This window comes from Equus asinus, chromosome 5 (genome assembly GCF_041296235.1).
Source record: "Equus asinus isolate D_3611 breed Donkey chromosome 5, EquAss-T2T_v2, whole genome shotgun sequence".
NCBI lineage: Eukaryota > Metazoa > Chordata > Mammalia > Perissodactyla > Equidae > Equus > Equus asinus.
This window is the reverse complement of record NC_091794.1, coordinates 28,981,874-28,995,630: the sequence shown is the minus strand read 5'-3', so window position 1 is coordinate 28,995,630 and position 13,757 is coordinate 28,981,874.

The following is a 13,757-nucleotide window of genomic DNA, read 5'->3' as shown; positions in this document are numbered from 1 at the left end:
GCTCTATGCACCTCTATGTTCATTGCAGCATTATTCACAATAGCCAAGACAGGGACGCAACCCAAGTGCTCATCAACAGATGAATGAATAAAGAAGATGTGGTATATATATATACTATGGAATACTACTCGGCTATAAAAAAAAGACAAAATCGTGCCATTTGCGACAACATGGATGGACCTTGAGGGTATTATGTTAAGTGAAATAAGCTAGACAGAGAAAGACAAACACCATATGATTTCACTCATACATAGAAGATAAACAAACACATGGACAAGGAGAACAGATTAGTGGTTACAAGCGGGGAAGGGGTAGGGCATAGACGTAAGGAGTAAAGGGGCACATATGTACGGTGAGGATAAAAACTAGTCTATTGGTGGTGAGAACGATGCAGTCTATACAGAAACTGATACATGATAATGTACACCCGAAATTACACAATGTCATAAGCCAATATGACCTCAATAAAATAATTTTTTTAAAAATGGCTCACGTAGGTTATTGTAGCTATGGCAGCCATGTGAGCATATCCACAAGCACACGGGCTGTTTCCACATTCCCAAGCACACCGTGAACCCAGAGCCCTCTAGAATGACCATTGTGGATTGCTAGTCTTCTGGATAACTGAGTACCTCCTCCATTAATTGACAAACATTTAATATTTACACCCCTTAGAGTTTCAGCTGCTGCTGTAAACAGGGGGCTTGCAGCAGATGCCTTCAGCCCAGCCATTCTTCAGCAGCAGCTTCAGGTCTTAGCCTGGCACTGGAGCTGCTCAGCTCAAGCCCGGCTTAGCAGTGTCTCTCTGTCCCTGGGTCTTCCCAATGCCCATTTCCTGGAAGTGTGGAGAATGGAAGCTGGGGGTGGGAGCTGGTGGATAAGTGGTCCGCCTCTTGTCCTTTAGGAGGGCAGTTTTGGAGACATTCTGGATGCTTTTCAGGCCGTCCTTATGGAATCGAACCCTGTTGCCCAGAGCAGCAGCTTCCACAGTACATCCTGGTGTTGGTCTTCCCTCCTGCTGTTTCATGGTCCTGCTTCCTGCAATCACCTACCCATTAAACCACATCCAAGTCCTTGCCAAGGGCACGCAAACTAAGACCATATCATACATCACGTGCAGTGTTTCCAGGCAGCTCAAGGTCGTCATTATCTACCTCGGCTCATTACTTACCTCCAGCTCTGTGCTGGAATAGCATGTTGACCTCAGGCGCTACAGAGGTGCCTTCCATGAAGTGGCCCAGGCTACTCTTTTGGAGTTCGTGTCTGATTTTGCCATTTTGCTGTCTCCTTCTTTGTGGTTAGCAAGTCTCAAGCAGGACCACCACTCTCCTCCCAATTTATGATTTTTGCCTTTAATCTTCTACAGTCTGGAAACCATATGACCAAACTTGATGGACTTGTGTCTAACATGAAAGTGAACCGTCTCTGAGCGGAGGAAGGCTCCTGGGAGCATGTGCATGAGCTTTCATCTAAGGCATGGAAGCTTATTTTGGCTGCTTGGGAGACATTTTTATCTTTTCCTGGTTTAGAGCTCTAATCTGGAGAGTGCAGAGGTTGGGTAGTGAAATTTTGTATGAATGAGTTCTTATACTTCAATTTAAATATGAGATGTATTGGCGGGCAAATGCAGGGGTTCTAATAATACTTATAGCAAACGCCCTAAGGCTTTTGGCTTGCCATTAATTAGGATATCCCAACTTCATAGATCCAATGTTTTCCCCATAGATCCCATTTTTGAGTCTCCATGAGACTTCACAGGTTTGCCAACTTCACAGATGTTAAAGCAACATCATACACCAAAGAATGGTGGCTGACATACAGATTTCAGAGCAAAAATAAAATCCGTCCAAGGATTGAATACAAATCCCCCATTTAGCCTTCAAGTCTAACCCAGAGGTCCTTCCCTCTCCTAAGAAGTCACACATCCCTCTCGTGGGCAGGAGAAGGTATGTGTCCAATTGGCTTCAGGGTGACTCGATGGGATTTCTCATGTGGGAAGAATTTTATTCTGGGCTCGTCTCCTTCTCCAGCAACTTTCTCAGCCACAGGGCACAGGGTGTGGGCCTCTGGGTGCCCTGGCTGATGGTGCAGCTGGTGAAGGCCACAAAAGAGCCGAGCTTCAGGTCCAGGCACAAGAACAAACTGCAGCAGGTGTGTGGATGGTAACCCACCCCGAAGCCCTGGAAGGGGCAAAGGGGACAATCAAGGGTCAGCAGGGCTCTCTCCTGAGTATTTGCTGTGCTGCTGAGAACAGGTGTGGAAAGGGTACTTGGAGAGTCATTGTGGGAAATGTTAAATAGGAGAGAGGGAGGCCTTGTCTGCAGGACCACCCAGGACATGGGTGAATGTGAATCAGAGTTCCCTTCTTGGATCGGCTCAGCCACATGGTTGGCAGTGTACTCCCTGCTTGACAGGCACTAGAAGTCTAGGCAGAAGGAAGCATACCCCCACTGGGGCCCAGGCTCCAATCCAATGCCCAGGCTATGAAGACCCCAAAGACTGGTATCCTGGGCAAGGTGGCAGGGGACAGGAGGACTAAACTTTGAGGGTGACAGTTGCTAAAAGGACATCAAGACTGATGAAGTGTTGTCACTGAGGGTTGGTCACTATGTGTGGTTGGAGGGCCAGAGTTCACACCAAAGCAGCTGATGCGGATGTGGTAGGAGGCTGAATGTGGTTGGCTGCAGAGCGCTGGGGGCTGGGTGGTTGTTGGCGTGGTCAGCGGTGATGCTGTCAATGCTCCTGAGGATGCAGCCTCAGTGAAGCTGTCGTCAGCAAAGCAGTTGTTACACAAAGGGTATAACACAAAGGGTGGCAGTGAGATGCTGACAACTCCACCAGCCTGGAAATCCTCTGGGGCCTCTGAGAAGGAATCTCATGGATGAGAGCTTAGGTAGGGACGCAGAAGCCCCTTGAGACAAGCTTACTGCCTCAGCAACTGCTGGGAGAGGCCCCTCAACTTTTGCAAGAGAAGAAAGTACATCCTCTCTAAAGAGGTGATTTAATTGGCCTCCACGCTGAAATCTGTTTCCCAAATCCGTGATTCCCCAGGGCAGAGCTGAATTCTGGTTGGGAGAAGCGATCAGCCTCTTGGCTGAGGACAATTTGGCAGAAGCGCAGAGCTGTCAGTAGTTCTGACTGGGGCCCACTCCTGGGAGAGTGGCCTTGCATAACTGCACCGGGAGTGTCCCACTAGGTGGAGCTGTCCCCCATGTCCTTGACTGGCCCAAAGAAGACAGGAGGTGGGAGGTTCCCTGGAAGATTGCTTTCCAAATTCACTACTTCCAACTCAAGGAGTTTCTGGAAAAAAACTTGGTCCCATTGTCCTGAATGCTCAGTTCAACCAGATACACTAGGTTGGCCTGAAATCTGAGGAGTGGTGTTCAATTCTGGTCTCAGAATTGGTTTCAGCAGGACAGTGTCTGAAAGGCTTGTTTCGGGAGGGCAGAGGTATCTCTCTCAGCTAAGTACACAAAGGCTGGTTGGCACCTGGTCCCCTGGGCAAGAAAGAAACGTCAGTATTTTTCAAGAACAGTTTCTCCAACTCTCGAGGTCATCACACAGTCTCTTCTCCTGATTCATCGGTCATTCTCAAGACTGAGTTTCTGCTTCTGTAGCTGGCAAGGTGATATCTGAGCACCTTAGAGGCAGACCTCATGAAGTGAATGTTCTAGAAAAGCCTGAGCACACCAAGCCTTCCAGACTGTCTGTGCACCTGCTTCAAAGGTCTTGGGCAAATGCTGAATAATTCTACTTTTTTCAGCTTTGCAGGAGCATTTATGCTCCCCATCCAATAACAGGAATGTCCTTGACCATGAGGTATCTCTCTATCAAGGCTGGCCCACAGGCTCTGGAATTTCTGTGAAATCCAGCTTGACAAAGAAAGCCTGGAAAGGCTGGTGTTGTGATAATCCAATCTACAGGATTGGAACCAAAGGACACAGGCAGGCCAGCCACGTTGTTCTGAGAAAAATAAAAAGACCCCACGAGTCAGCGACGGACAAAACCTGTCAGACAACAGCATCAAGGAAAATGGCTCCCCTGTCTACCACGGGGCCCCTGGCCCAAAGCCGCAGCCCTGCAGAAAGGTGGTCAAGTCTACACTCCATGCTCATGGTCCATCCACAGTAGGAGGAAGGCACATCCTCCAAGATGAACCCCAACCATGGCTTCTACGAAGACCGCACCTTGTAAGAAGAGCTGCTTAGGAGAAGCTGCTACTGGGGATGTTTAGACTGGAGCTGGGCTGACTGGAGGGGTCGGCTGACTGAAGAGATACGAAGGCTGCTTCCACTTCTAAAGGGCTGTTGCGGGAACAGGGGTGTCCACTTGATCGGGCCAGCAGGGATGTTACAAGGAGGATCATTTGGACAGTCAGAGCTGCCCAGGGAGGGCTGGGCTGCACAAGAAGAAGCGAGCTGACCACCACTGGGTACAGCCAGCAGGCAGTTCCTGAAAGCCATGTGTTCCAGAGTTCCATGATGGCACTCTGCACTTCAGCTGTGGCCAAGAAGTCTAGCTGTCCCCAGAGGCTTGAGGGTTTAGACTCTGGCTGGGCCCTCCCCCAGGTGCTTACCATCCCTAGGCCAGGTGAGCATAGGAGGAGTTCATAGGTGGAGGGTTGGGGCAGGAGGTGAGACCCTCCACACACCCACCTGAAGAGGAATCAGTGCTCAAAGCTTTCAGCCCCTGGTTACCAGATGAAGATTCAGAGCCCCAGAGAGAGGAAGTGACTTGCTCACAGTCACAGAGCAAAGCTGAGGCAGAGCTGATGCCACAAATCAGGCTTGCTAATCTTTTCTCTCTCCAATGGTAAGTTGAATCTCTATTCCCCTTTACAAAGCCTCTCTGGTTAGGTGGAAGTGAGAGGGGAGCCACAGGCAGACACCCATGACCTCCACCTCATAAGGAAAAAAATGCTAGGAAACAACCTCGAGGCCTCCATTAATGAAGACTGTGATACCCCACCTCACGACGTGCCCCACAGCCAGGCCAGGAACCAGCCCTGACCACAAAAGCACTGCAGCAGCCACTGCCATGTGTCCCAACCAGGCTGAGGAAGAGACCTGCACACACTTGCATCACAGCTGTGGCCCCACCACATCAGGAAGGCACACAAAGCACATGGTGGATGTCCCTTGAGCACAGGTGGCCATGGGGGATTGTACTTCTGGGCCCCATAGGACATCTCCTACATAAGGCCACTCCTTCAAGACTAGGAGGGGTAGCTGATTTATCTAATACATAGACACAAACACAGAGAATTAGGCAAAATGAGGAGACAAAGGTGTGTTCCAAACAAAAGAACAAGACAAAACCCCAGAAAGAGAACTGAATGAAATGGAGATAAGCAATCTACCTGATAAAGAGTTCAAAGTAATGGTCATAAAGATGCTCACCAACCTTGGGAGAAGAATGGATGAACACAGTGAAAACTTCAACAAAGAGATAGAAAATACAAGAAAGTACCAAAAAGTAGTTATAACTGAACTGAAAAATGTACTAGAGGGGTTGGTTCAACAGCAGACAAGATGAAGTAGAAGAATGAGTCGGTGAGCTGGAAGACAAAGCAATGCATCTCACCCTGAGAGAGCAGCAAAATGAAAAAAGAATTAAAAGTGAAGATAACTTAAGGGACCTCTGGGACAACATTAAGCAAAGTAACATCCACATTATAGGGATCTCAGAAGGAGAAGAGAGAGAAAGGGCCAAAAAACTATTTGAAGAAATAACAGCTGAAAACTTCCCTAATCTAGGGAAGGAAACAGACTTCCAGCTCCAGGAAGCCCAGAGAGCCCCAAAAAAGATGAACCCAAAGAGACTCACACCAAGACACATTATAATTAAAATGGTAAAAGTTAAGGATAAACAGAGAATCCTAAAAGCAGCAAGAGAAAAACAATTTATAACGTACAAGGGAAACCCCATAAGGCTATCAGCAGATTTTTCAGCAGAAAGTTTACAGGCCAGAAGGACATGATATATTCAAAGCATTGGAAAGGAAAAACTTCCAACCAAGAATTCTCTCCCCAGCAAGATCATCATTCAGAATTGAAGGAGAGATTAAGAGTTTTCCAGACAAGCAAAAGCTAACAGAGGGCATCACCACTAAACCAGCCTTATAAGAAATGTTAAAGGAACTTCTTTAAGCTGAAAAGAAATGGCACTAATTAATAATAGGAAAGTATATGAAAGTAAAAATCTCACTGGAAAAGGTAAACACATAATAAAAGTAGTGGATCAGTCACTTATAAGGCAAGCATGAAGGTTAAAAGACAAAAGTAGTAAAGTTAAGGGGTTAATTAAGGAATACATCAAACGAAAAGATGTAAAGTGTGTCATCAGAAACATAAAACTGGGGAGTGGGGGGAAAAGGTAAAGATCTGGAATGTGTTCAAATTTAAGCCGCTATCAACTTAAAACAGAGTGCTATTTACATAGGATGCTATATGTGAACCTCATGAGAACCACAAGGAAAAATCTTGTAGTAAATACATAAAAGAAAGTGAGAAAGGAATCTAAACATAACACTGAAGAAAGCCACCAAACCACAACAGAAGAGAGAAAAAGAAGAAGAAAGGTGCAGAGGAAAACCACAAAACAGCCAGAAAACAATCAACAATATGGCAATAAGTACATATCAATCAATAATTACTTTAAATATAAATGGGCTAAATTCACTAATTAAAAGACATAGAGTGGCTGAACGGATCAGAAAAACAAGATCAATCTATATATTGCCTATGAGAGAGTCACTTCAGAAGTAAGTACACACACAGACTGAAAGTAAAGTGATGGAAGAAGTCCATGCAAATGGAAATGAAAAGAAATCTGGAGTAGCTATACTCATATCAGACAAAACAGACTTCAAAACAAAGACTGTAATAAAAGATAAAGAAGGGTGTTACATAATGATAAAGGGGTCAATCCAGCAAGAAGATAGAACATTTATAAATATATATGCACCCAACAAAGGAGCACCAAAATATATAAAGCAAATATTAACAGACCTCAAGTAAGAAATTGAGGGGCCAGCCCCATGGCCGAGTGGTTAAGTTCACATGCTCCGCTTCAGTGGCCTGGGGTTCACCAGTTCAGATCCTGGGTGCGGATCTACACACCACTCATCAAGTGTGACAGTGTCCCACATAGAAGAACTGGAATGACTTACAGCTAGGATATACAACTATGTACTGGGGTTTTGGGGAGAAAACAAAAATAAGGAAGATTGGCAACAGATGTTAGCTCAGGGCCAATGTTCCTCACCGAAAGGAAGAAATTGAAAGCAATACAAGAATACTAGGGAACTTTAACACCCCACTTACATCAATGGATAGATCGTCCAGACAGAAAATCAATAAGGGAACATTGGCCTTAAAAAACAAATTAGACCAGATGGACTTAATTGACACATACAGGACAGTCCATCCCAGAGCAGCAGAATACACATTCTTCTCAAGTACACATGGAACATTCTCCAGGATAGATTACATGTTAGGCCACAAAACAAGTCTCAATAAATTCAAGCAGATTGAAGTCATATCAAGCATCTTTTCTAACCACAATGGCATGAAACTAGAAATCAATTACAAGAAGAAAGTGGGGGAAAAACACAGAGATTAAACAACATGCTACTAAACAAACAATAGGTCATCGAAGAAATCAAAGGAGAAATAAAAAAATATCTAGATACAAATGAAAACAGAAATACAACATACCAAAATCTTTGTTGAGAAATTTTTTATTTCAGTCATGCACCGCATAATGACGTTTCAGTCAACAACAAACCACGTATACAACAATGGTCCCATAAGATTAGTTCCATAGAGCCTAGGTGCGTAGCAGGCTATTCCATCTAGGTTTGTGTAAGTACACTCTATGATGTTCACGCAACAACGAGCTCACCCAATGACAAATTTCTCAGAATGTATCCCAGTCGTTAAGCGATGCGTAACTGTACTGTTGCAATCTCCTTACCAGGAATGGGTCTATTCAGATTTTCTCAGGATTCAGTCTTAGAGGATTGTGTGTTTCTAGGAATTTATCCATTTCTTCTAGGTTGTCTAATTTTTGTTGGTGTATAACTGTTCATAGCACTCCCTTAAGATCCTTTGTATTTCTGTGGTATCTGTTGTAACTTCTCTTTCATTTCTGTTTTTATTTATTTGAGTCCTTTCTCTTTTTCTCCTGGTGGTCTAGCTCAGGGTTTGTTGATATTTTGTTTATCTTTTCAAAGAAGCAGCTCTTAGTTTCACTTATCTTTTCTATTAAATTTTTAGTCTCTATTTCATTTCTTTCCACTCTGATTTTTATTATTTCCTTCTTTCCACTAATTTGGGGCTTCATTTGTTCTTTTGTTCTAGTTCCTTTAGGTGTAAGTTTAGATTGTTTATTTGAGATTTTACAGTTTATCAAAATGTAATACAAAATTCCAGTAATCAAAACAGTATAGTATTGGCACAAAAACAGACACACAGATCAACGGAATAGAATTGAGATCCCAGAAATAAACCCACACATATATGTATAATTAATCTATAGCAAAAGAGCCAAGAACATACAGTGGGGAAAGGACAGTCTCTTCAATAAGTGGTGTTGGGACAACTGAACAGTCACATGCAAAAGAATGAAATTAGACCACTATCTTACACCATACACAAAAATTAACTCAAAATAGATTAAAGATATGAATGTAAGACCTGAAACAATAAACTTCCTGGAAAAGAACACAAGTGGTAAGCTCCTTGACACTGGTCTTAGCAATGTATTTGTGGATCTGACCCCAAGACAAGGGAAACAAAATCAAAAATAAACAAATGGAACTATATCAAACTAAAAAGCTTCTGCACAATGAAGGAAACCATCGTCAAAATGAAAAGGCAACCTACTGAATAGGAGAAGATATCTGCAAACTACATACCCAATAAGGGGTTAATATCTAAAATACATAAAAAACTCATGCAACTCAACAACAAAAAACAAACAACCCAAGTGAAAAATGGGCAGAGGGGCCAGCACTGTGGCCAAATGGTTAAAGTTCCATGCGCTCCACTTCGGGGGCCTGGGGTTCACAGGTTCGGATCCTAGGGGTGGACTTACTCCACTCATCAGCCATGCTTTGGAGGCATCCCACATACAAAGGAGAGGAAGACTGGCACAGATGTTAGCTCAGGGCTAATCTTCCTCAAGCAAAAGAAGAGGAGGATTGGCAACAGATGTTAACTCAGGGTGAATCTTCCTCACATACACACAAAAAATGGGAAGAGGATCTGAATAGACATTTTTCCAAAGAAGACATACAGATGGCCAACAGACACATGAAAAGATGCTCAACATCACTAATTATTAGGGAAATGCAAATCAAAACCACAATGAGATATAACCTACACCTGTCAGAATGGTTATTACCAAAAAGAAAAGATATAACAAGAGTTGGCAAAAATGAGGAGAAAAGGGAACCCTTGTACACTGCTAGTGGGAAAGTAAACTGGTGCAGCCACTATGGAAAACAGTATGGAGGTTCCTCAAAAAATTAAGAATACAACTACCATATGGTCCAGCAATTCCACTTCTGGGTATTTATCCCAAGAATATGAAAACACTAATTCAAAAAGATGTCTGCACCCCTATATTCATTGCAGCACTATTTACAATAGCCAAGATATGGAAGCAACTAGTGCTCATCAATGGACGAACAGATAAAGAAGATGTGGCAAGCCTGCCCTGATAGCCTGGTGGTTAAAGTTCAGTCTGCTCCGTTACAGCAGCCCAGGTTCAGTTCACCATCACAGAACCACACGACTCCTCTCAGTAGCCATGCTGTGTGGCAGCTCACATAGAAGAACCAGAAGGACTTACAACTATGATATACAACCATGCACTGGGGCTTTGGGGAGGAAAGAAAAGAGGAAGATTGGCAACCGATGTGCTCAGGGTGAATCTTTCCCTGCAAAAAAAAAAAAAAAAGAAGAAGAAGAAGAAGAAAGAAAGAAAACGTGGTATGTGGTATACACACACACACACAATGGACTACTACTCAGTCATAAAAAAGAATAAAACCTTGCCATTTGCGACAACATGGAGGACCTTGAGGTATTATGCTAAGTGAAATAAGTCAGAGGAGAAAGACAAATATCACATGATTTCACTCATATATAGAATCTACAAACAAAACAAAACAAAACAAACAAACAAAATAAAGCAAAAACAAACTCATAGATACAGAGAACAGATTAGTGGTTACCAGAGGGGAAGGGGGTCGGGGGGTTGGTGAAATGGGTGAAGGGGGTCATCTGTGTGGTGATGGATGATAACTGGGCTGGTAGTGGTGAGCACTTGGCAGCATATAGAGAGGCTGAAATATGCTGTACATCTGAAACATATATAACAAAAAAAAGAATGAAGATGGTGATGGCTAATTTTATGTGTCAACTGGACGGGACTGAGTGATGCACAGATAGCTGGTAAAACATTTCTGGGTGTGTCTCTGAGGGTGTTTCCTCAAGCGGTGAGCATCTGAGTCAGTAGGCAGAGTGAAGATCATTCCTCACCAATGTGGATGGGCATCACCCAACCCATTGAGGGCCTGAATAAAACAAAAAGGTGGAGGAAGGCGAATTTGCTCTCTTTGCATGAGCTGAGACATCCATTTCTCCTGCCCTTGGACATCGGAGCTCCTGGTTCTCCCACTCAGGCAGAATTACGCCACTGACCTTTCTAGCTCTCAGTTTGCAGATGGCAGAATGCAGGACTTCTCAGCCTGCATAATTGAGTGAGCTGATTCCTATAATAAATCTTCCCTTGGCTCTCTCAAGCCTGCTGGTTCATTTCTCTGGCGACCCTGACATCTACCTTTTGTTACTTTGGAACAGCAGCTCGGGACGATGGCAGATCCAATACCCCTTTGATAGCAATAATCCACAACACCCCCTTCAGTCTCCTGAAACAAATGTCGCAGACAATATAATCAAACCTCACGGAGACTTTAAACATGAAATGTTCTAACTGTAATACATTAGAAATAAAAGGTAGTTTATAAGAAGATAATATTCATTTCCACGTGAAAATACTTGGAGAAGACCTCACCTGAGAAGATGAAATAGCCAGGGGCTTTCACCTACTTAGAGAAAAGGACGGATTTAAGAGAAATTGCTTTTTGATTATACTTCACTTTTTGAAATAGGGGTTAAGCATGGCCAAGGGGGAAAGACTATCCAAAACGCTGAACGACCCTCGATAACGTTCCAAAGAAAATCAAGCACAGTCTTTCCAGAATGTCTATGCTAAGGGGCGGTCCCGGAAAACTAAAAGCGTGCAAAAAACAACGGCTTGGACAGCTTTGTGCGTAAACGAGTCGAGGCTCTGCGGGGATTATTAACAACACGATTTCCACCCAAAGCAGCGGCGTGTGGCGGCCCGTTTGGAGGTCGTGGGAGACGCAGAACGAGTCACTGTCGTGCCGGAGTGTCCCACCGTGCAGGACACGCGGCATCACTGGGACGACCTGGAACCCTGCAGGGTGTCCGAACGCCACGAGGTGGCGGCGTCTCCGGGTGGGTGCTCAGCCTCTGCCACCCTGGGGCACCGGCACCGAGCGGATAGGCACTTTTTTGGAGTTGCAGGACACAGAAGCCTCGGCACCTCCTCCTGCCTGACAAGGAGCGTCCCCTGAGCCACCAAGTCATGTGCTCCATGGTCCCTTTTGGGGGCCCCCGGCTGTGACTTCCTCGGAGCAAAACGCGGCGCCCCGCGCCACCCGGGTCAGCCGCGGGAGGCCCGCGCCGGTCGGTCGCTCCCAGTACAGAAAGCCGTTCTTCCATTTCGCCACAAGGGGGCGCCCCGAGCCCCAGAATCGGGACATTGGCAGCTACGTGAAATGCCAAATGAAATTCTGCAGATGCACCAGAGATGGAGGGAAGCTGAAAACCCAGTGGGAGAGAGAATTCATTATTGACTTGAGCTGAATTGCCTCACTTTTAGCAGCCCCGTCCAGTTTTCCGATACCCACTGTTAGCACTGAACAATTTCGTAAACAGCATTTCCAATCTTCCCAAACAATACAATACTGATATGGAAACACCAATGGGAACCCACAAAACAAATTTGGTGGCAGGGCCAGCCCGGTGGCACAGTGGTTAAGTTCGCATGTTCCGCTTCTCCCCAGCCCTGGGTTCGCCGGCCCGGATCCCGGGTGCAGACATGGCACCGCTTGGCAAAAAGCCGTGCTGTGGTAGACGTCCCATGTATAAAGTAGAGGAAGATGGGCATGGATGTTAGCTCAGGGCCAGGCTTCCTCAGCTAAAAGAGGAGGATTGGCAGTAGTTAGCTCAGGGCTAATCTTCCTCAAAAAAAACAAAACAAAACAAAACAAATGTGGTGGCCAAACAATTGGCCAGTTCTTGCCTTCCCCCACACCCACCTACACTTCTCTAGAAAGAAGAATAATGATAGATAACATTTTTTGAGAACTTACTATGTACCATTGTTTGGGATACTTTACACGAAGGCATTTATTTTCTCTTCACCAATGATACCATGAGTTGGGTACTATTACCCCCGTGTTAAACAGTATGGATGAGGAAACTGAGGCACAGAGAGCTTCTGTAACTTGCCCAAGGTCACAGTGCTGGCAAGGAAGGGAGCCACTGGAGATCTGTGGAGCATTCAAGGTGTGGAGCAGGCAGCCCTGCCTGCCGGAAGGAGGTGCTCTGAAATGGCATAGCCATCCTGGTATCACCGGAAACAAGGCATTGTGCACCCAGTTTCTTGCTTCTTCAGAATCTACTGGGAGCACTGAGGATGGTAAAATAAAAATCACCAAGAAGAAGAAAAACTATGAAATATTTTTATACACTGCCTTGCAGTTTGTTTGGTTTCTGAATTCATCCAGAGCGTTACTCCTGCCGGGAGTGACAAGGCTAGCATTTGCTCCAAGCCCTGGCTCGCTACAGACGGTGCTAAGACCTGCACCTGAACAAAACCGAGCCCAAACCCTGGCTGAGCATTAGAATCACTGACCCTGGGTCTCCCGCAGGCCATCCGAGTCAGGATCTCTGGAAGCTGGGTCCAGGCACCTGTTCTTGTTTTTTTAACCTCCCAAGGTGATTCTAGGGTTCAATCAGCGCTGAGAACCAATCTTCTTGTTATATGAGGAAACTGAGGCCCAGAGAGGAGCCAAGATTTGCCAAAGACTGAATGTCAAGGAGGAAGGGAGCCAAGTGTCCTGATTTCTATTCCAGAACCCACAAAAACTCTACTACTGCATTAGACTGGACCACCCCTCAAGGACACAGGCAGCTGGACAGAAGGACCCCTGGGGCACACAGCACCCTCAGAGCTGCCTCTGTCTGCTGACCTCAGTCTAAGCTGGTGCGATGCTCAGCGCCTCCTGCTTTCTGTCAGCTCCCACCTCAAGACTCTAGTGGCGCCCTCAGTCGTCAGGACTTCCCCCACTGCAGGCTCGGCCCCCAGAACCATCCACTCCCTTCCCACCTCGCACACCCCATTGGTTCCCGCCTTCATCAGGTGATTGGGTCACCAGATAAAATGCTGGGCACCCAGTTAGATCTGAATTTCAGACAGACTACCTATAGGTTGTTCGTATAAGTGCGTCCCATGTAACACGAGTATGTTTATTTGCTAAATCTGGCAATCCTACCCACAGAGCACAGCGACTCTGGTCTCACCTAGCCAACCGGAAAGGGAGAGCCAGCCACTTGCCCGGACCACACAAGGCCTGGCTATCGGCCAGCACACCT